Raw genomic sequence first — 22,533 nt, 5'->3', positions numbered from 1 at the left:
AGTGTGATTGACACAGGATTTTTTGACCTGCAAACAGTAGCTAGACCCCATTGTAAGGCCAGAAAACTGTTGTTTTTTCCTGCTTATCTGAAAATTTCAGAAATTGAGTATATAGCTTTCAACAGTAGCTAAAGTCTTTTTCTCTCTTGTGTGCAGGATACTGGCACTTGGACAGCACCTCAAAAGTTAGGACAAAAACCTGGAATGGATTTCACTGCCCCACTAACATGGAGCCACCAGCCACCACTTAGTTGTTGTTGTTATGTGCCTTCAAGTCGATTACAACTTATGGCGACCCTATGAATCAGTGACCTCCAAGAGCATCTGTCATGAACAACCCTGTTCAGATCTTGTAAGGGTCCCAGCCAGGTCCCTATGTACAAGCCAAAGCTAATAAGCATGAAAAGGGAGCGTTTTAGCCACTAAGAAGAGTCCTTTTTCTTTTATGCTGATTGGAGCAAATCAGAATGAAAGGAAGTGAGCCAGCCACTGAGAAGACTCTTCTCTGTAGCTAACACACAGGTTCTCCTTTCATGCGATTGGCTCGGGAGATGACAGGGAGAACAAGGGAGGCGAGGGAAAGTGGGAAAGGGGGAGTGGCTGTGAGGGGGCGTGGCATGACTACCATGAAGTTACCCTACACTTCTGAATTTGCCATTACACTACTGTCAGTATGGAGTGGTGTGGCATGGGGGAAAGTCCCAAGGGTGAGATAAAGAGGCTTGGAGCATCATATTTGACCCCTTGGCATGAGGTTTCCCATTCCTAAAGTCTAAAACCAGCACTCTGAGTTCCCTTGCCCAGGAAATTCTAGCATCTAGCACAAAAGAAACCTGCAGCCAAGATATATTTTTTTTTTCCTGGTTGACTGTCAACTCTGCTGTGCTGTGAGATACAGAATGTGGGGACCTGAAACAAAGCAAAACAGTTTTTAATTTGGCAGGTAAAGATGCCAATGGAACAGAGCACCTTGGCCAGTAGCTTCAGGATAGAAAGAGCTCTCAGGTTTCCTCCTCCCTGTCTTTTGCATGGCCTTCAATCAGCTTGGCTCCTGACATGTGGTGACACCAGACTAGAAGTCACCATCTGTTTTCCCCGGCATGGGGCTCCCTCTCTTTCCCGGGCCCAGACCGACATTTTAATTAACACGGCTGTTTTGCAGAGTGCAAGGCAAAATCCTTTCCAAGTGTGTAATTAAAAAACAGCAGAAAGGAGAGGGCAGAATGGGAGAAAGAGGGAGAGAAACTGACACAGAGCATGCAGCTGCCCTTCTGCAAGATCGGAAAGTGATGCTAGCAACAAGGAGACTTTAGCGGTCTTGTCCAGAGAAGCAGCTTGGATCTGAAAGGATATGGGCCAGACTGACAACTAATCTGTTAACAGAGTCCACCTTATTAATCAGAAAAGGGCTAGAGTCAGTGGCCCTACCTTCCTTCTCACCCCTGAGTAGGGAGGGAAGGCTCTGTCAATTTCGCTTTTCTTGCTTCTCACTTTGCCAATCTTAAACTCAGTTCTCTGCATTTCTGCAGCAATTTGTAATTTTTTTAAAAAAAGTCCTCATGAAAATTATTCAGCATTTTACTGTGAATTTCTCCTGCTAAACAAATTTTTGTATGTAGTTTTGACTAATGTACATTATATTTTTGCAAGCAATTCCTCCCAATATAATGCATTTTTGTATGTTGTTTTCACAAATATATTCATGTTTATGCACACTTTCCCCTAATATATGCTTTTTTGTAAAGATTCTTTGTGTGGAGAGGTGCACTGCAACATTCAGATATGTGCAAATTATGAAGGATGTCTGTGTTTCAGTTCTCATATTGTTTTGGAAAGCGCAAATTTGATTAATTTGGCTTGAAATGCAAACTGGTTGAATTCCTCCCCCATCCCTACTCCTGGGCGAGCTCAGGCAGGCAAGTGCTCATTAACTCATTCCTCCCCAACAACTGAGGCTTATTATGCACCAATGCATATTATGTTTCCAAGTGCCCGGCTCTGGCATTGACCTGCCACAGTGCTGTGGTTTTGATTTTTAAGGGTTTAGGACTAGGAATGGAGGAGAAATTTGATTTTGTTTGCATTTTAATGAGCAACTCCCTCATTCACATTTCTTGAACCAATATGCAATCCAAACACAGCTGTCCTTTGAAATCTGCACTTCTCTGAATGTTGCAGTGCACCTCTCCACTCAACGAATCTTTACAAAAATGCATATATTAGGGAAAGTGTGCATAAACATTAATATATTTGTGAAAACAACATACAAAAATGCATTATATTGGGAGGAATTGCTTGGGAAAGCATGTCAATCAAAACTGCATACCCAAATGTGTTTATCTGGAGCACTAAAATGCCTGCTTTAGGTGTTTAAGGGTCATCATTACTAAGGATTTGACTCAATTACATAGACACAACTAGAGGGGCTCTTATCCTAATCCTCAAATGTAGCATGAAGTCATGGCGTTCTCCATAATCTCTCCGGATTGGGCAGGATTGCTGCAATTAAGATTATGGTACTTCCAAAAATTCTATATTTGTTTCAGACACTATCTGTAAAAGCTTCCCTTATCTTTATTGAAGCACTGGCAAAGTTTTTTGGTGGACTTTTGTCATAGGGACAAGAAAGCATGCGTGGGAGATAGAGTCGTGCATAAGCATTCACTGGTGGGAGGAGTGAATCCCAAATTTAAAACTCTATTGGGAAGTGTGTCAATTTAGGCATTTACCTCCACTTTTGCATAATATTGATTTGACTTATAGAGTTTCCATGGAATAATCCTGTGCAATGCCCCCATTATTGGTGGTTCCCTTTGGAATGCTAACACCACACTAAACTCCTTAAAAAATCCTTTCTTGATCAACACCCTTAAAATATGAAGTCGTTGGCAAAAGCATATTGCCCCCTCCCTCTCCCCTCTGTTCCCTGCTTTGGATCACCTGAACGTCGCTCACCTGGGTCGACCTAAACAATTTCAACTCTGGGAGCAGGACAGAGTTCTGTGACTGCAATATATTTTTCTGGACAGGGCCCCTAAGTCCCAGGAGCAGTTGCTGGCCCTCTCCCCTAAGATCAATTACAGGCAAGGAATCAGCATATATCACTCCCGCAGAAGTCGGGTGCATGCAGGAGATGGTTTGACTAACAATAGTGCAAAGGAGCACACCTTAGGGCATGCAAGTCCTTTTAGGGAAGATGGCAGGTCATGGTCAAAGTCCAATGAATGGACCTCAAACCAGTGTCACCTTGTGTGAGGCCAGCAAGGCCTCCAGTTGTGGGTCCTTGGCAGCAGCAGCTCTCCGAGGCAAGGGGTCCTCCAAAGGTGGTCTCTGCAGTGGTTGCTAGTGTGTCCAGCGTATTCAAATGGCATGGTGGCGTAAGGAGTGTGAGGATGTTACACATAGCAGTTCCCGGATTGCAAGGTTACATCCCTTCTGAATGCTCATGGCTTCATGCTACCCAGCTTTGTAGTTTCGCTCTGAGTCGGATAGTCAAACGCCAAATAGATTATTGACGCCATTTGAGAGGGATTATATGCAGTGTCATCATAAGCTAGGGTGACTATTTCTTTAATGTATAACATGGTGATGTCTGTTCTTTTTGGAAACCTAGGAGGTCTAAAAGAAGCTTGGGAAAGGGATTTGGGTGCTACTATTCCAGATGAGGCTTGAAACATGATCTGACACAGACCTCCCTTTAAAACTGTTTCAGCGTCAGTCCATGAAGAGACTTTAAAAGTAATTCTCTAATGGCACCTAACTCCACTTCATTTGAGCTACGTGAACCCAGCTATAACCCAAATTGGTGGAGAGGATGTGCTGAGCAGGGTACCCTAATGCACATGTGGTGCTATTGTGCCTATGTGGCAAACTGCTGGGATAAGGTGTTTGGTCACCTCTCCAGGATTACATCCCAATCGGTGCCTAAGGATACAGACCCACTGACTGTTGTGCCAGTTCCAGTGTGTCTCCACGTTGCTTTTCTGAAAACAGGGGCACACAGCACTAGTCAAGTTCCACCCCCTTTTACTCTAAAACCTGGTCGGATCAGCCCGAGTGCATATTTCTTTTATTCAGCTTCAGACAGATTTCGCAACTGATTGATAGATCAACCCATTTGTTTTCGAGGGTGGCCAAAGGAAACTCTTTGCTGCAAGCTTCAGGCAGAGACAGTGGTTGGCCCAACACTTGCTGTGGGCGGTCCTTAAAGGTCTGAAGTCAGCAGTAGAGGTGTGGCCAGCAGAGGGCAGAATCGCTTCAAAACACACCTGGAAAAGCCATTCTTGCTGCTTTTGAAGCGACTAGTGTGCCCACAGCCTAAGTCTCCGGCCTTAGCTCTCCTCTCGCTGCAGTTAGGCCCCCAAGTGGTTGCATATGGATCTCACCACTTTCCTTTTGGTAGCTGCTTGCTCAACGATCACAAGCGGCTGGAAAGCTTTGGTGGACTTTACTTTAGAAAACTGGTATGGGGGGATCTGGTTCCTTGCTCTCTCTGAAACACTAACTGGCTCGGTTTGCTAGGCTAGAGGAGACCCAAATCTCATCTGAAGAGATGTGGTTTCCCTTCTTTTCTTTTATCAATGAATCAGCTGATGGTAAGCGCCCTCCACTAACTCACAAACCATTTTGGTGGGGGAGGGAGGGTTCTTTGTTGAGACCCTGCTGGATAAATTGTTCTCCGACCCTTGCTTGGTTCTTTCTCTTTTATCTTACCTGTATCATTGTAAATGTGAGACCTGATTTCTGTTTTGGTATTTTGTGTTTTGCTCTTTCTATTACGGAAAACAATAAAATACTTTTTTAAAAAAAATCACACACATACACTTTCCCCAGCCACACTGGCTACTGGCCCTCATTTGCACCCTTCTTGGATGCTTTTTCTTTCCTTGCTGGAATGGGTCTTTGAACCCTGATCATGCCTCTTGCTTGCCCGGATGAAAGAAAGAGAGATGTGTGGGAGTATGTATAGAAACTAGCCTACTGTACAAAGGTAAAATGTACATTATTTGCTCTGACCACTTTTGCCTCTGCTCCTGTCCACCACTGGCAAGTGGCCCCCAGAAGGTTACCCAGGAGGGAGTGTGGCCCCAAGTTTGAAAAAGGTTCCTTGTGCCTCAGGCAGAAGTGACCATGTCATCAGATCAGGGGCATCTAGTGAAATGGGCATCTCTACCAATGCTGGTGCGGTCTGTTCTTCCTGAGGGTGCCACAAGACTCATTTTCTATGTTTGCACATGAAATGTGGGGTTTCATGCTTCTGGAACATGTGCCCACCCTAACTTGCATCTTTGATGTACTTAGGCCTTTTTCCAAGAGATGCAGCCTGGGGTCAGAAAGAACCTATTCCATACCCCCAAGAGCTCCCTTTTCATCTTCATTCCGCTGCCACCAAGCTCTAGCTAAATTGACTTAACACAAAGCAACTGCATGTTAAAGCCTGGTTAAAAATACAACATAACTGGATTGCTATTGATATTTTCCATGGTGTGATGATTTTGAAGAGTTAGCACGGCCGTCAGCAGAAAGATTTGTTTTCTCTGCCAGAGATTGCAAAGCATGCATGCGTCAGAACAGACAGATCAGTATAGTTCCAGTCTGTAATAATGTGTTCACTTACATGTCCCTTTCATCCTGTTTTTGCATCAATCCACGTCGAGGGACACTACACTGGGTGCTCTGAGTCATTGAGGAAAGATGGCAATTCATAGTTGCCTGTCATTAGGGATGGGCGAGAATTTCGATTCAGTTCGCATTTCAAGCAGAATTGATCAAATTTGCAATTTCCAAAACAATATGAGAACCGAAACATAGCCATCCTTCAAAATGTGCACTTATTAGAATTTTGGGTTGCAGTTCGCCAACTAAACAACATTTACAAAAATGCATATATTAGGGAGAAATGTTCATAAAAATGAATACATGAGAGAAAATAACATGCGAAAAGGCATGAAATGATGAGAAATGACTTGCAAATATGTGTACCTTTGTCAAAACTGCCTACAAAAATGTGTTTATGTGGAGAAATTCGCACTAAAATGGTGAAGAATTTTCATGAGGATTTCTTTTAAAAAAACTCACAGATTGCTGCAGAAATGTAGAGAACTGAATTTAATATTGGAAAAATGAGAAACTGAGAGAACTGAATCAGAAAATCTCTACCTGTCATGTGGCAAAGGGCCCCCAAGGCATGTGTAGGATAACACTGTCCAAACAACAAGAACACGTATCCAGAGAAAGTCCGAGATGGCGTCAGCAACAAAAGCATGCTCACTTATTTATGATCATCATGATCACTTATTTACACATATATTTGATATTCATGATCACTTAATTATATACTTTCCACAAAGCAACACTTCAAGCAACAACACTTTCAACACACGCTTTTTCACAGGCTATCAAAGTGGACTCAAAAGAGCCATTTCAGAAATTACGATCGTTTTTTGTGTAACTCTATCATTCCATTCTATAATTGGACTCGAGTCATTATGCACATGCTACTGGGGAAGGCCTCGTAGCAAAAGCGGGTTCAGCGGCTGTGTGGACTGCTTTTGTGATCTAATAATTTTGCAATTGCTATTTTTAGAAGACTTTGATAGCCAGCGAGAATGAGTGTGTTGCTTTTTTTATTGCTTTTGAAATAGCTGCACATGTAAATAAATTAGTATCTACCGATTTACTATTGAGCCTAACACTAAGTTCCTTTGGGCATTCAGAGGAAGTTCATTTGCAAGCCTTGACTGTTAAACAATGTATCCCAGTAACACCCCATACTGGACCAAATCTCAAAAGGGGTGATTGTCATTTGGTCCAGCATCATGTTCTCACGGTGGCCAACTGGAAGCCTCTTGAAAGCTCACAAGCAGGGCACGAACACAATAGCCCTCTCCCACTCATGATCTCCAGCAACTGGTGTTCAGTGTGACATACTGACTCTGATGCTGAATATTAGATAGACAAATAGCTTGAGGCCCAGGAGCCAAATGAGGCCCTGCAGCCTTCTCTGTCTTGCCCTTAGGGCTCTCCCTAGAACACACCCCCTCTTCCCAGGCCTTGCTCCTCACTGGATCTGTTTCACACTCTCCTTGAGTATTTTTCGTGCCTGGAATGTGCCCTTGAACTCTGACCATGCTTGTTGCTTCTCTGGACAGAGGACAGCAAGCGGTGCCTGAGTGCGTGTAGGAACAAGCTACCGTACAAACATAACATTTACATTTGTTCAGAGCTTGGAAAAGTAACTTTTCCAAGCTCTGCATTTGTTGCTCTGCCCCCTTTTACTTTGTCCCCACCCACTGCTGGCATGTGGCCCCTGGCAGGTTGTCGAAAAGGGAATGCGGCCCTCAGACTGAAAAAGTTTCCCCATCCCTCATTTAGAGGATCTTCCTAGGCATCCTATGTTCTCAGGCTCTGCAACAGCTTGCCCACCCCCAGGCAGGCCACTGGACATTCCAAGATAAGATGGAATTGGAAAAATGAGAAAATGAAATTACTAAAATGGACAGATCCTTCCATCCTTCGTCCCCACAGCCGGGTGTGCGTGTGTTTCCCACCGTTTCGCTTGTAAGTATAGCAGGATGCTTTAAGAAGAAAGTAATGGGTAACTTAGGCAAGGCAGCCAGAACCACCACTGACGTGGGTGAGGAGTTGCTGGTTTCCTAGGTGGCCAAAATCTACATAGATAGGAGTGATATGATGCCATTATAAGAATGCTAATTATAAGACCTTGTGCTTGAGCTTGTTTTCTTCCTCTTCCCTCCCCACTCCTTTTTCCTCCTGTGTCTTGTGTTTTTTTACTGTAAGTGTAAGGGCAGGGACCATCTTGATACTGCCTTTTTGTAATCTACTCTAGGAGCCTTGTTGGCTAGAGTAGGGTATAAATGCCCCCAAATAAATGTTATTTCTTGTGGTTGTGCTCTGACAAACCCACCCTGAGCTGGGAAAGGGCCATAGCTCAGGGGCAAGCACCTGCCTTGAATACAGACAGTCCCAGGTTCAATATCTGGTGTCTCAAAACAAGGCTGGGAGAGACTCCTGGCTTGAAATCCTAGAGAGCGGCTGCCAGTCGGTGTGGACAGCACTGAGCTAGATGGACCAATGATCTGACTCTGTAAAAGTTGGGTGAAGATTGGAGCATTGACCTGTCTCAAACTAAATTGTACTCAAAGTAGACCCATTGAAATGAATGGCCTGCGTTAGTCAAGTCCATTAATTTATATGGATCTACTTTGAGTGGGGTTAGCATTGGATGCAACCTATTGCTGCCATTTTGGGGGAGAGTATTGGAGTAATACAGAATCAATAGTCTGGTAAGACAGTTGGTTGGAAAAAAATAAAGAAATTTAAGGTTTATTACTACTGGGAAATAAAGTCATCCTGAGTACAGGACATGAGACTCACACTCACAGCACTCTCTCTGACTGACTAGAAAGGAAGAGGAAGGAAGTAAAGCCTGAGAAAAACAAACAAGTACTTACTAAAGAAGGAATCCGCCAGGAAGAACAGGTTGCCTTTCTGTCTGTTGCCCCCCACTAGTTCAGGTTACTTGTTACCTGCATTGGTGCTTTACTCCCAACAGGGAGCACCAGCTGCTACAGATTAAAATCACAACAGCCCAGCACAGTTGCTGCTTTGAAACCAGCTCCCTTACTTTCAATGGAGCCTGTTAATATCCCAAAGTTTTTAAAAGGAAGTTTTTCAGAACAAAATCCTAGACCGGGCAAGGCAGTTGCAGCCATCTGGGTAGGGTAGCAGTGCACCCACTGGCCCCATCCTGGCTGCAGCCCTGGCCAGCCACTAAAAAAATCTGGGACTGCCTTGTTAAATAAAAACATTGGAGCATGGGGGGGCAGGGAGAGCTCCTTTGAAGCATTTTGTTGCTCCCTTGCTCCTCCACTGACCCGATTCCCGGATAGCCATCTCGCCTGGATGGATCAATAAGACACAGTTCAGCTCCATTATTCCCACCCTGCTCCCTTGCACTCCCAGTGTCTTTGCTGCAGCTGTCGTGAAGGCTGACAGAGCACCATTGATCCATCGCTGAGTGGCAGGAGCCCCTTCAGAATGACACAGTAGCAGCTGCTCTGTGGGCATGCCACAAAGATGCCTCCAACAAGGAAGATGAGGAGAGGCGTCACCCAGGAGGAGGAGGAGAAGGCATTCTGCACAACCTCAGAGTCAGTTTTTTTGCTTTTTGCCACCCAGACTGGGACAGCTCTCTTACGGAGAGAAACGAGACACTCATTTGTCAGAAGGAAAACGAATCCTAGGAGGAAAAGTGGATGGAATGGGGTATACTTAGCTGAAAGAAAAAGCCAGTAGTGTAGTGGCAAATTAAGAAGTGCAGGGTCCCTTCATGATAGTCACAGTCATGCCCCCCTTTTTTGCTGTGGGTTCAGAATGAGATCTTTGTTAATGTCTTCTCCCACAACAACAGATGCCCCTAGGAGCCAATAAGCATGAAAGGGGAGACTGCTAGCTACTGGAGAGAGTCTTCTCAGTGGCTGACTCATTTCCTTTCACTCTGATTGGCTCCAATCAGCAGGAAAGGACAAGGAAGCCCATTCGAAGACTTTTTTCAGTGGCTAAAACACTCCCCTTTCATGCTGATCAGTTCATAGGATGCTGGAGACATAGGGACCCTGCTCTCAAAAAAGTAAGGCGTCTCAGACACACACACCCAAGACTCCAGACAACTATACCACTGGTAGACATTTAAATCAATATCATACCTCTTTAAACAGGCATGGCTTCCCCCAAAGCTTCCGGGGAACTGTAGCTTGTAAAGGATGCTGGGAGTTGTAAGGAGACCCCTATTCCCCTCACAGAGCTACAGTTCCCAGAATTCCCTGGGAAGAGGGATTGACTGGTTAAAGCACTCTGGAGACAGTATTATTGTGTCATAATAAAAACATGTGATCTCCCCACATGCAATGTGAAGTGGTATATTCTCAGGTAATGTCTGACTCTGTGTGTGGAGCAGACAGTCTATAACTTACCTGGATTCCACCCCTTCCTTCTACCGCATGGGTAAACCAGTGTGCCTTTATCATCCAGGTTGCGCACATGTGATACATTTCAAGCACATGGTTTTCCCCAAAGAGTCCTGAGAATTGTAGCCTTGTGAGGGGTGCTACAGTTCCCAGGATTCTTGGGGGGGGGAATATAGGACACAGGATGATGATTTAATTTAGCATGCACTCATAAAATATAAATTTAATTCTCTCTTGGAGTCAATTTCCTTAACTGGTCTCTAGGGATGGAAGGATCTGTTAATGTTAGTTCTCTCGGTTTCTCCTTTTCCCAGCCTTAAATTTGGTTCTCTACATTTCTGCAGAAATTTGTGTTTTTTTAAAAAATCCTTATGAAAATTCTTCAGCATTTTGGTGTGAATTTCTTCAACTAAACCATTTTTATGCAGTTTTGACTAATGTACACATTTTGGCAAGCAATTTCTCCTAATATAATGCATTTTTGCATGTTATTTCCATGAATATATTCATTTTTATGCACATTTCCCCAAATATATGATTTTTTGTAAAAACTGCTTTTTTAAAACATTGCTGAAGCACCTTGTAAAGTTGAAGCTCCTTGAAAGTTCAGACTAAAACCCAGAGTGGATTCCACGGCTCCACTGACATGGAGCCACAAGGTGCCACTGCCAGAATCTAAAACTAACTACATCAGTGTCTGCAAGTGAATTTTTTTAAAGGATTTGTAGCAGGATCCGAACCATACTGGCTGCCCCCCCTTTTTTAATGTCAACAGCACATAAATCAACACAAAAGGAAGCTTGGTTCATTTTGCTTCACATTACAGTCACCTTATTTATTTATTTCCCCCTCTAAGACTGGAAAGGTGCTTTGCATTCCCTTCCTGTACATGAAGCACAACAGCGCATTGTTGTTTGATTAGATATTTTTTGCTACCTTCTTGAAAGATCTAATAAAAGAGATGGTCTTTTATCATACTAATTAGGCGTGATCTTCTAAGACCTTGGAGTTGCATATATGGAGGTGAGGAATGTATATACCTGACAGCAGCAGTGGATGCTTTGGATCTTCCCAAAAAGCAAATGACACGTCTGCAAGTCTGTCTGTCAGCATTCTGCTTCCAAACCCAGCTTTGACAGCGTAGGTGCGTGCAGGTGAGAAACGCACCATCAAAGCTGCATAGAAGAAGAGGGTTGGAATGGGCTGGAAAGACAGGTTCAAATTCCCACTTAGACTTAAAGCTCCTCTTGGGCCACTGGGAAGGGCTGTAGCTCAAAGGAGAGCATCTGCTTTGAATGCAGAAGGAGCCAGTCCCTGGCATCTCCAGGTAAGGCAAGGAAGGACTCCTGCCTGTAATCCTGGAGAGCCGCTGCCAGTCAGTGCCAACTTAGATGGACCAACGGACTGACTCAGAATACAGCGGCTTCCCTTGTTGCTGGAGCTCAGTGTTAGACTCGCTTAAACGGTGGAGTTTGCTTCCATAAGATGTAGCGACGGCCACCAACTTTGAAAGCTTCAAAAAGAGGATTAGCAAATTCATGGAGGGTAAGGCTCTCAGCCAGTGTGGTGTAGTGGTTAAGCCCCTCGCTGGATCGTTACCTTGCAGTGGTGAGTGGGCTTGTGTGTTCCAGTGAACCCTGTGAGTGATGCTGTCGGGAGTCATGTACTCCCAGCAGGGTCACCCATGGCGGTAAGGTCAAGGGAGAGGAACCAGACAAAGAACGATCCAAGAAAGTCCTCAATGGCAGAACAGGCAGAGGATAACAATGTGTAACTTACAACGGCTGTGAAGGCGGATGAAGGCTGCAGCAGATAAAAGACTTCCAATCGTCATGGTATCCATGCCATTGGATCAAAGCCTTTTTCTGTCAAGATTGTGTGTTGATCGTCATGCGCCGATCTCTCCACATAAAACAAATTCACGCACAGGCATCTTCCAACCAAATTATCTTGGAAGACAATCTTACTCGGTCATGAGTGATCGCCAACCAAAAGTGGTTAAGGTGTTGGACTACAACCTGGGAGACCAGAGTTCGAATCCCCACATAGCCATGAAACTCACTGGGTGACCTTGGGCCAGTCACTGCCTCTCAGCCTCATGAAAACCCTATTCATAAGTTCGCCATAAGTTGGAATCGACTTGAAGCCAGTACATGTACATTTTTAAGGCTCTCAGGGGCCGCTCACCTTCCTGGATATGTTCTACTTCCACAATTGGAGGCAGCCTGCTTCTGAATCCCAGTTGCTGGAAACCACAGGAGGAGAGAGTGCTCTTGCACTCAGGTCCTGCTTGAGGGCTTCCCACAAAGGGCATCTGGTTGGCCATTGTCAGAACAGGATGCTGGACTCGATGGGCCACTGGCCTGATCCAACAAGTCTCTTCTTATGTTCTTAAATTAATACATCCAATCTATGGTATTTGGGATGTATTGCCACCTTTGTTGTTGTTTGTTTTGTGGGCATTTCTAAATCTTAAAACTAATACAATTACAATTTTTAAAAAAATAGGTGGTAGGTAAAGCATCCAGGCAAAACGGAGGATGGAGTTCTTGCATGAATTTGATGTTGACCACCCAGCAACCCGCTGTCATGAATTTGTGCGATATTTTGCAGATAAAGTTGCTCAGATTTGCTCTGACTTAGACGCCAAAATTGATACAGCCTCTGTGGATGTAACCTTGGCCCCTGCTTGCTTAATTAAAATGGATTCTTTTCAGCTTGTTCAACCCAAAGATGTGGACAAAGTCCTTCGAGAGGCGCGTCCGACCACCTGCATGTTGGATCCTTGCCCTTCCTGGCTTATAAAAAATGCCAGAGGGGGACTGATTGAGTGGACCAGGGAAGTGATTTATGCCTCTTTACAACAAGGCAGAATGCCCCCTAGTTTAAAGGAGGCAGTGATAAGACCTTTATTGAAAAAACCCTCCCTGGACCCCTCACTATTAGGCAACTACCGCCCAGTCTCCAATATTCCTTTTTTGGGCAAGATAATAGAACGGGTGGTGGCTGCTCAGCTCCAGAACTTTTTGGATGACACAGACTATCTAGATCCATTCCAATCTGGTTTCAGGCCCGGTTTTGGAACTGAGACGGCTTTGGTCGCCTTGGTGGATGACCTTCGTAGGGAACTGGACAGGGGGAGTGTGTCCCTGTTAGTTCTACTGGATCTCTCAGCGGCTTTCGATACCATCGACCATGGTATCCTCCTGGGTCGCCTCTCTGGGATGGGACTTGGAGGCACCGTGTTACGGTGGCTTCAGTCCTTCCTAGAAAGGCGAACCCAGAAGGTGGTTATGGGGGATGCCTGCTTGACCCGTTGGCCATTGACCTATGGGGTCCCTCAAGGTTCAATTCTATCCCCCATGTTATTTAACATCTACATGAAACCGCTGGGAGAGGTTATCCGGAGTTTTGGGGTTCGGTGCCACCAATATGCGGATGACACCCAACTCTATTTCTCCTTTCCACCTCATGATACCAAGGAAGCTGTCCAGGTTCTGAACCGATGCCTGGTATCGGTGATGGATTGGATGGGGATGAACAAGCTGAAATTAAATCCGGACAAGACAGAAGTGCTCTATGTCAGTCGTAACGTGGATCAGGGAATAGGGATTCAACTTGTGCTGGATGGGGTTACACTCCCCCTGAAATCGCAGGTTTGCAGTTTGGGGGTACTCCTGGACTCAGCTCTGAGCCTGGAGGCCCAGGTCTCTGCTGTGGCCGGGAGTGCCTTTGCTCAATTAAGATTAGTTCGCCAACTGCGCCCGTTCCTTGACCTATCAGACTTGACTATGGTGACACATGCCTTAGTTACATCCCGATTAGACTACTGTAACGCGCTCTATGTAGGGCTGCCACTGAAGACTGCTCGGAAACTTAAATTGGTACAAAGAGCTGCAGCCAGAATGTTAACTGGAGCCGGGCTCAGGGAACATACAACCCCTTTGCTGTACCAGCTCCACTGGCTGCCAATATGTTTCCGGGCACAATTCAAAGTGCTGGTTTTGACCTATAAAGCCTTATATGGCTTAGGTCCAGGTTATCTGTTAGACTGTATCTCCCTTTATGAACCTGCCCGGACTCTAAGATCCTCCGGTGAGGCCTTACTCGCTATTCCATCCTTTTCACAAGTTCTTCTTGCAAAGACACAGAATATGGCTTTTTTGTTGGCCGCCCCCAGATTGTGGAATTCGCTCCCTAGTGAAGTGCGATTAGCATCCTTGCTTTTGTCCTTCCGTGCTAAGGTGAAGACGATCCTTTTTAGACGAGCTTTTAATTGAATTGGTTAATTAATTGTACTTGATTTTATTCATTCTAATTGTTTTTAATTTTGTATATTTACTGTCTTAATCTTTTTTATGATTATTCTTGTAAGCCGCCCTGAGTTCTCTGGGAAAAGGGAGGGGTATAAATATTTTAAATAAAATAAATAAATAAATGTAACAGTTACGCAGGAGAGGTAATTTCAGCAGCAAAACATACAATGAATTTATTTCATTACCTTTTGGCAATATGCTTCATATTAGAACTGTAAAACTAAAATAGCATTATAATCTGGAAAGGGCTCCTCTTCCTTTCAACACCTACAGAACAGGCAGGAAGTTTGCAAGTGAGGTTTCTCTGAGCAATGGGAAAGTTTCCTGTGCTGGATTTCTCTGTTTACCTTGCACAGATGTTAAAGGCAGAGGAGTCCTGCGGGGTGGTGGTGGTGCTGGCAACCCTTTTCTGAACTGAACTTCAGAACTGGAGCTTTGGGGGAACAAAGTTGAGGGGAAGGAATGAAGCATATCCAAATGAGAAAGAACAAACAGTTCAGCAGAGAATCCCGAGTGCTAACTCTGGGCATACAGGTATTATTTTTAGAAAGCTTCCAGAGGTTGCTGTTTCCAGACTCACTGTGTTAGTCTCTCGCAGCAAAAACAGTCAAAGAGTCCTGCGGCACCTTAAAGACTAAGCCCCCCTCCAGGCATCATTTTTATTGCGCGTTCATGATTATTTGTGCTCATGATGCCATCGGGGCGGTCACACACAATCCCGCTGTCAATACTGTTTGAAGAAAGATTAAGCATCTGTCTTGCATGCAGAAGGCCCCAGGTTCAATCCCCTGCATCTCCAAGTAGGGCTGGGAGAGACTCCCTGTCTGAACCCCTGCAGAGCTGCTGCCAGCCAGTCCAGAGAATATTGAGCTAGATGGGCCAATGGTCTGACTCTGTATAAGGCACTGTCCTATGTGCCTGCAAAGGTTTTGGGGCAGTCACACCCGTTCATTTCCAGTTAGTGCATATCCCATAACTTCCTGCTGAAACCCCCTAACTTTTTACACCTCAGACGTTCTGGCTTGCTTTTGTTGCGCTTTAGCCTCTCCGGACAGCAATAATGTGGTAGCATTGGGGAAGCATCACAGTACATACTAAAACAGAATAAATCCACCCCTAATGCACTATTATTGTGTCAAGAACTTGTTGCAGAATAGCCCCGCCATAAAGCACCACTCCAAAGGGGCCCCAACAAATTCATTATGGACTCTGCAAAAGCTTATGCCCTAATATATTTGTAAGTCCTTAAGGGGCCACAGGACTCTCTGCTTATTTTTAGAAAGGTCATTTCAGGTTATTCTGCCTTGAGATGGCCTAATTGCTTCAACTTGTCTTCTTGGTGCTTTTCCAAATCCACAAATAGCCCTCTCATGTTGTGTTAACCTTTCTTTAAATACCTCAAAGCAAATTCCGAGGAAGGTTGCCAACTTTTCCCCACTAGCCCAGCTGCTATGCCTTTTAACAGCAACCCTTTGTGTTGAAATGAAGCAGCTAAAGCTTTTCCTCCTACAGTGGGCAGGGGGGGACCTGCGGCCCTCCGGGTGTTGTGGGGCTCAAACTCCCATCAGCCCCAGCCGGCATGGCCAAAGGTCAGCAATGATGGGAGCAACATCTCAAGAGCCACAAGTTCCCCATCCGTGCCCTACAGAGACAAAGTAAGCGGGAACAGTTTGCTGTCTGAAATTACATCAGGCTGATGCTAAAAGGCAGAAGTGCAGAGTCTGCAAAAAAAAAGGAGGAACACAAATCCCAACTTATATAGTATTTTGAAGCTTTTAATGATGCATCCCTATTTCACTCACAGAGCTACAGTTCTCAGAGTGGTTTAACACTCAATCCCTCTTCCCAGGGAACTCAGGGAATTGTAGCTCTGTGAGGCGATCAGGGATCTTCTAACAATGCTCAGTACCCTCAACAAACTACACTTCCCAGGATGCTTTGGGGGAAGTCATGACTGTTTGAAATGGAATCAAAGTGCTTTAAAAGTAAGGTGCAGGTGGGGCCTGTGTGCCATTTGGAAGAAAAAGCTTCCATGTTTGTGTGTTTAGTTCAGGGGGGGAAATGACTACAAAATTATACATAGTTAGCAACCCCCTCACCCATCATACTAGAATTCATTGTTACCCAGTGAAATCGATGACTGACAAGAAGAGAGGATTTCTTCACAAAATGCATAATTTATTTATGGAATTCTCCACCATAAGAACTGGTGATGGCTACAGGCTTAGGTGTTTTCTTTTTTTAAATGGAATTAGACGAGTTTACAGGGCTTGTCCACATGGTGATTTACTGTGTATCTGGTCCTACTTGCATCCCCTTTTAATTTGCTTGGTTCACATGACGTTACTGGCAAACAGAAGAGATCGCATAGTTTCTCCCCTGTAAATCCATACTAACCCAATCCTCTGATAATCCAAAAAGGGAAAGATAAAACATCTTCACTCCATATCTCTAGGGTTTGCAGACGCTTTGCTCCGATGCTTTTAGGTGGGTGTGTCAATTGTTCCCTTCTCCATGCCCCCTCCCTCCTCCTCCCTTCGTTCATTTTATTTCCTGCAACTTACAGCTGTTCTCCCCCATTCTGCAATGCTTTTTTATGGTGCTGCAAACAGTGCCTTTATTTTCTTTCCTCCCCTAACTTGCGCACAAAAGCATAACACTGCTCAAACAAAGATTTGTATTTCAGCTGTATTGTACCAGTGAAAATACAAATAATCACACTTCCAGGTTGCTGTTTTTTTAAATGAAACTTACTGGTAGAACAAGCTGAGCATGCTTGGCTGCCAGGTAACGAGAGGGAGTGGGAATGTTAAATTAGAGGGTGTGGTCTTTAGGAAACTGCCTGATTGATGCTTCCCCCCAAGTGTGGCTAGAAAACACCATGTTTGCAGCTGGCATCAATCCCTTACTGATAGTGCAAACAGAAACAGAGATAAAAACAGTCTCTTCAGCACGAAGTCATGCTCCCATGTGGGCAAGCCCTTCTAGAAGACAGATGTATCAACAGGTTTTTAGCTGCAGTCATAGAATGAGAAAATTGTACAGTTGGAAGGGGCCTATAAAGCCATCGAGTCCAGCCCCCAGTTCGATGCAGGAATACAACTTCAAGCATCTCAACAGGTGCCTATCCAGCTACCTTTATTTCATCTGAACAGCAACATTTGTGGTTTTTCACGTGGAAATCTCCACCTTCAAACCCCCAATTTTGAAATGAACATTTCAAAATATTTGAATGTTAAAACCAGGTGGAGTGTTCAGCTAATTGGGGTGGGGACACACTTGCCTTTGAGATTCAGTTTCTCTCCCCCCACCCCAAAGCAGAAATTGAGTATCAAATCCTTCTCTTTTAAAACCAAACCAAACATTGATTTCTGGATAATAATTTAGGCTCTTCCTGACAGTGGGAAAACAGAAAGATTTGATTTAAGATGCCTTAACGACAGTTAAACCACAAATTTTGGAAGAAACTAAAGAACTTCAAACAATTAATGTGTTTGGATTTGTGTGTTGAATCTACACCTATTTCCCTACCTAATTCAGTGCCTTGAAGTACTTGTGAACGTCTGTCTCCAAGTCTTTGATTACATGGCTAGGATGAGATGGACATCCTCTGGACAAAATTGCACTTTTTGAAGAACAGAAGACAAGAGAAGAACATTGCTGGATCAGTCCCCTGTCCTTTTTTCACATGATTTCAGAAATCCCCATGCAAGACAAGGAGCGAACAGGAAAGATTTAAAAAAACGTGAAATGGTGGGGCCTATCAAAATCTGAAGATAGATGTCAGCAACAGAGCAGTGGCAGCTTGACAGCTCCTTCAAAAGGTTAAACTAAAACCTGGAGTGGATTCTACAGCCCCACTGATTTGGAGCCACTGGATGCCACTGCAACAGAGTGTGGCTTTAACTATCAAGAACATGGCTGCACACAGATCTGCCTGCAAATGCTTGTGACATAAATCTGCATATGGGGCTAAGCCCAGTTCTCTCTCCAGATGTCTGCAGTGCAGACAGCCAGAAAAGTGCAGCCAGATGTGTGCAGAGTGGCCAGATGTGCAGTATTAAAAACAGATCTGTCCGCAGGCTCAATAAATTGAGCCTCTGCATTCAGAGGCAGTCTATCTCAGAATAACATGTGCTAGGAACATGCAAGTTGAGGGAGGCTGATGCCGTCACACTCTGCTTGTGAGCACCCTGGACACATCTGGTTAACCACTGAGGGAAACAGAAGGCTGGACTAGACAGGCCACTGGCCTGATCCAGCAAGCATGCTGAGAAAATAAAGGTCCCTGCAAGCCCATAGTACCCACTTACAAAGGATGCTTCCTGATGGGTCTCTGCAAGAGTGACTGCTTTGAGCTTGCTTAATCAGCCTCCTCTAACCAGATGTCCTACAGATGTTGGACCCCAAGTCCCATCATCCCTGACTATTGGGTATGTTGGCTGGGACTGATGGGAGTTGGAGTCCAACAGCTTCTTGAAGCACAGGATGGGTAGTTTTTATATTGCTTTTAGGTGTAAATGAAGGATGGCTCCAATTTAATTTCAGGACAACAGAAAGCATGCTGCCTCTAGCCAATATTTGGGAAACACTGCCCCAAGAAATTTGCCTTCACTGTGCCATCACTTTTGTATAAACCTGGGATGAGGAACCTGTGGCCCTCCAGACAGTGTTGGATGACAACTCCCATCATCCCTGGCTATTGGCCATGCTGGTTGGTGCTGATGGAGCTTGAAGTCCAATAGGAGGGCTGCAAGTTCCCCATCCCTGAGAAAAGCCCATTCTTCCTCGCCTGTTCTTTATATTTGGCAAAACCAATCCAATCCACCCCTCCAAATGATGCTCACTGACACACTTCTTACAGAGGCTCTTTCTCTGTCATTCCCATAGAAAACTATCCTTATTGCTCTCTAGGAAATCTCTCTTATGATGTGTGTGCAAGAGCATCCTTAGAATTCTGGTCCATTGAGCAGGAGAAAGCTCAATTAGATTAAGTTCCTGGTTTAGCACAGCTGTTCTGAAATAATATAGCTAGCTTGGAACAACAAATGCATCAGGGATCTTTGCAAAACTGCCTCCTTTTTTGCTAGTGTCTAAAAAAAGAAAGGGTGGGAAAAAACCCTTTTGAGCTAATAAAGTAAATTTTAAATGATGGATGTCTGTCTCTCTCCTGTTCCTTTCCTTACTGAGGCCTAATGCATTTTTAATGCTTCTTGATGTGGCTATTAAGTTTGTAATTGAAGGAGAGGGAAAGGAAGACCGGCCTAAGTTGGACCTAACAGGCATGACGACTTCCGCTGAGGAACCGGACAGTCAATTTTGGTTTCTCATTTTTCCAGGCTGAAGTTCAGTACTTCCCTTTTCCACATCAGTTCGCAATTTTTTAAACAAAGCCCACAATATAAATTCATGCACATTTTTGCATGTACCAATTTGCCTAACCTATGCATTTTTGCCTGCAATTTTCTCTAATATAATGCATTCTGTACATTGTCAATTTTGTGAGCACTTTTCAATAATATACGCTTCTTTTGTAGGCATTTTTGGGTTGGAAAAACTGCATTGCAAAATCTGCAGAAGCGCAAATTTAAATGAATTATTATTATTAAAAAATTTATACCCCACTTTTTTGCCACATCCGGCTCCCAAAGCAACTCACAAAATAAAAACACACAAGACCCAAAATGTAAAACATAAATTAAGCACCAGGGATTAAAACATCAGAATAGCATTCATGATGCGAAGGCCTCCTGGAATAGCTGTGTATCAGTTTGCGTATTGGTTTGGGAAATGCAAATAAGGAATGTTCGTATTAAAATGCAAACTGCATGAATTTTTCTCTCCTCCCTACTTCAGCCCCATCTTCCATTAAGTCTCCTTTGGCTAGTTTCAATCTGACCCTGCTTTTTTCAAGAAGTCCTTTCCCACTTAGGAATACATGCAATGAGAAAGAATTTGCTTTAATTACACCGTCTGGTGACTTTGAGTTTGGCCAGTGTCAGTGGAAGCAACGCCTCTGCTAATACTTCCACTGCCTGCAATGACCCCATTGTACAGGGGAAACAATTGCTTATGTCTCCATCCTTTTCTCTGCTCAATCAAATTCCCCCACAACAATGACAACAAACAGCTTGTGTTAGAACAAACAGCACGTATTGTTGCTTCCCACACCTCCTTTACAATGGCAAGGGGGAAGGGAAAACCAGTTCTTCAAAACAACAGAAAACTCGAATCTGGTCAATATAGAAGCCTTTGTCCAAATCCACTGAGAGGGCAGGACCATGGGGCTGTGCTGAAAGAGCCAGAGTGGAGGAGATGGAAACTGAGCAGGGACTCCAGTCACAAGTCTCGCTGTAAAGTGGGTGGGTGGTGGCATCCAATTACAGGCCTTGTCATAAATTGGATGGGTGGGGGCATTGTGCCATTTTTAAACCTCTTATGCAATGTAGAATCATAGAATAGTAGAGTTGGAAGGGGCCTATAAGGCCATCAAGTCCAACCCCCTGCCCAATGCAGGAATCCAAATTAAAGCATTCAGATGGCTGTCCAGCTGCCTCTTGAATGCCTCCAGTGTCGGAGAACCCACTACCTCTCTAGGTAATTGGTTCCATTGTCGTATGGCTCTAACAGTTAGGAAGTTTTTCCTGATGTCCAGTCGAAATCTGTCTTCCTGCAACTTGAGCCCATTATTCCGTGTCCTGCACTCTGGGACGATTGAGAAGAGATCCTGGCCCTCCTCTATGTGACAGCCTTTCATGTACTTGAAGAGTGCTATCATATCTCCCCTCAGTCTTCTCTTCTCCAGGCTAAACATGCCCAGTTCTTTCAGTCTCTCCTCATAGGGCTTTGTTTCCAGTAATCAAAGTTTTGTGCTGTGGAGTGGTGGTAAATTTTGAAGTGCATGACAGCCATCAGAGCCGCATGCCCCAAGGATAGTCCAAAATGCAGCCAGGCTGGTCAACATATTTAGTTAAGTATTATTGTATTTTTTCCTAGCAGGTGGTTGTACAAGTTTGTGTTTTGGGTGCCAAAATCATTTTGCTGACCTTAGCTCATGGGTCAGCAACATGGTGCCACAGGTGCCCGCCCATACTTCCTATTATGCCCATGAAAGGTCTCAGTAAACAGTTAAAAGTATCTTGTTTTGTGGGACCCTTCCCTTTATTAAATCAGTTCTGTTCTGCTTTGATTGGAACAACTTTACTCGAGTTTCTAACTGTATAGCTGTATTACTGTAACCCTCCCATGGACATTATACAATATTGTCCTTCTCCAGACTAAGAATAGATGAATCTCTCAAGTTTGGTTTTTTTCCCTTTCTAATTTTTCCAGTCTTAAATTCAGTTCTCTGCATTTGTTCAGCAATTTGTGTGTTTTTTTGGTTTTTTTTAAAATCCTCATGAAAATTCATTTAGTGCAAATTTCTCCTAATAAACAGATTTTTGTATGCAGGTTTGACTAATATACACATTTTTGCAAGCAACTTTTCTTAATGTAATGCATTTTGATGTTACTTTCACTAATAACTGGATTTTAATATATGCTTCCCCCTAATATATATGCATTTTTGTGCACATTATGTGGCTGGAAAACTGCATTGTAAAATTTGGAGAAGTGCAAGTTTCAAAGGATACCTGTTTCAGTTCACCTATTGTTTTGAGAAGTGCAAATTAGATACTTTCTCATTAAAATGTAAGCAAAATCAAGTTTCTCCTCCATTCCTACTCCAGACAAAAACGTCTTGTGCCAATCCCTCCTTCCTTCTGTCTTTTTTGGGGAAAGTGAGATATACAATTGTGACAAATAGTTAACAAATTAAGGCTACAATCGGGTCTAGTCGTCCGGGGTCTTAGGGAGTCTTAAACCCATTAATTTTGGAGAGTATGGTCCCAGAAGGGTCCCAGCATCCGACAAGCCAATCAGCAAGAAAGGGGAGTGTGTTAGCCACTGAGAAGAGTCTTCTAAACTTCTTCCTTGTCCTTTCCTGCTGATTGGAGCCAATCAGAGTGAAAGGAGGCGAGTCAGCCATAGTACACAGACCTCCCTTTCAAGCTGATTGGGCTCCTAGTGATGTCTGCTGTTGTGGGAAAAGGCATTAACAAGAATCTCATTCCCAACCCCACAGCTAAAAAAGGGAGGGAGGGGGCATGGATGTGACTAACATGAAGGGACCCTGCACTTTTGAATTTGCTGCTACATTATTGACTACAATCCTAACTCCACTTGGT

Source organism: Rhineura floridana, chromosome 17 (genome assembly GCF_030035675.1).
Source record: "Rhineura floridana isolate rRhiFlo1 chromosome 17, rRhiFlo1.hap2, whole genome shotgun sequence".
In the NCBI taxonomy this organism is placed as follows: Eukaryota; Metazoa; Chordata; class Lepidosauria; order Squamata; family Rhineuridae; genus Rhineura; species Rhineura floridana.
Note: the sequence above shows the minus strand (reverse complement) of the source record.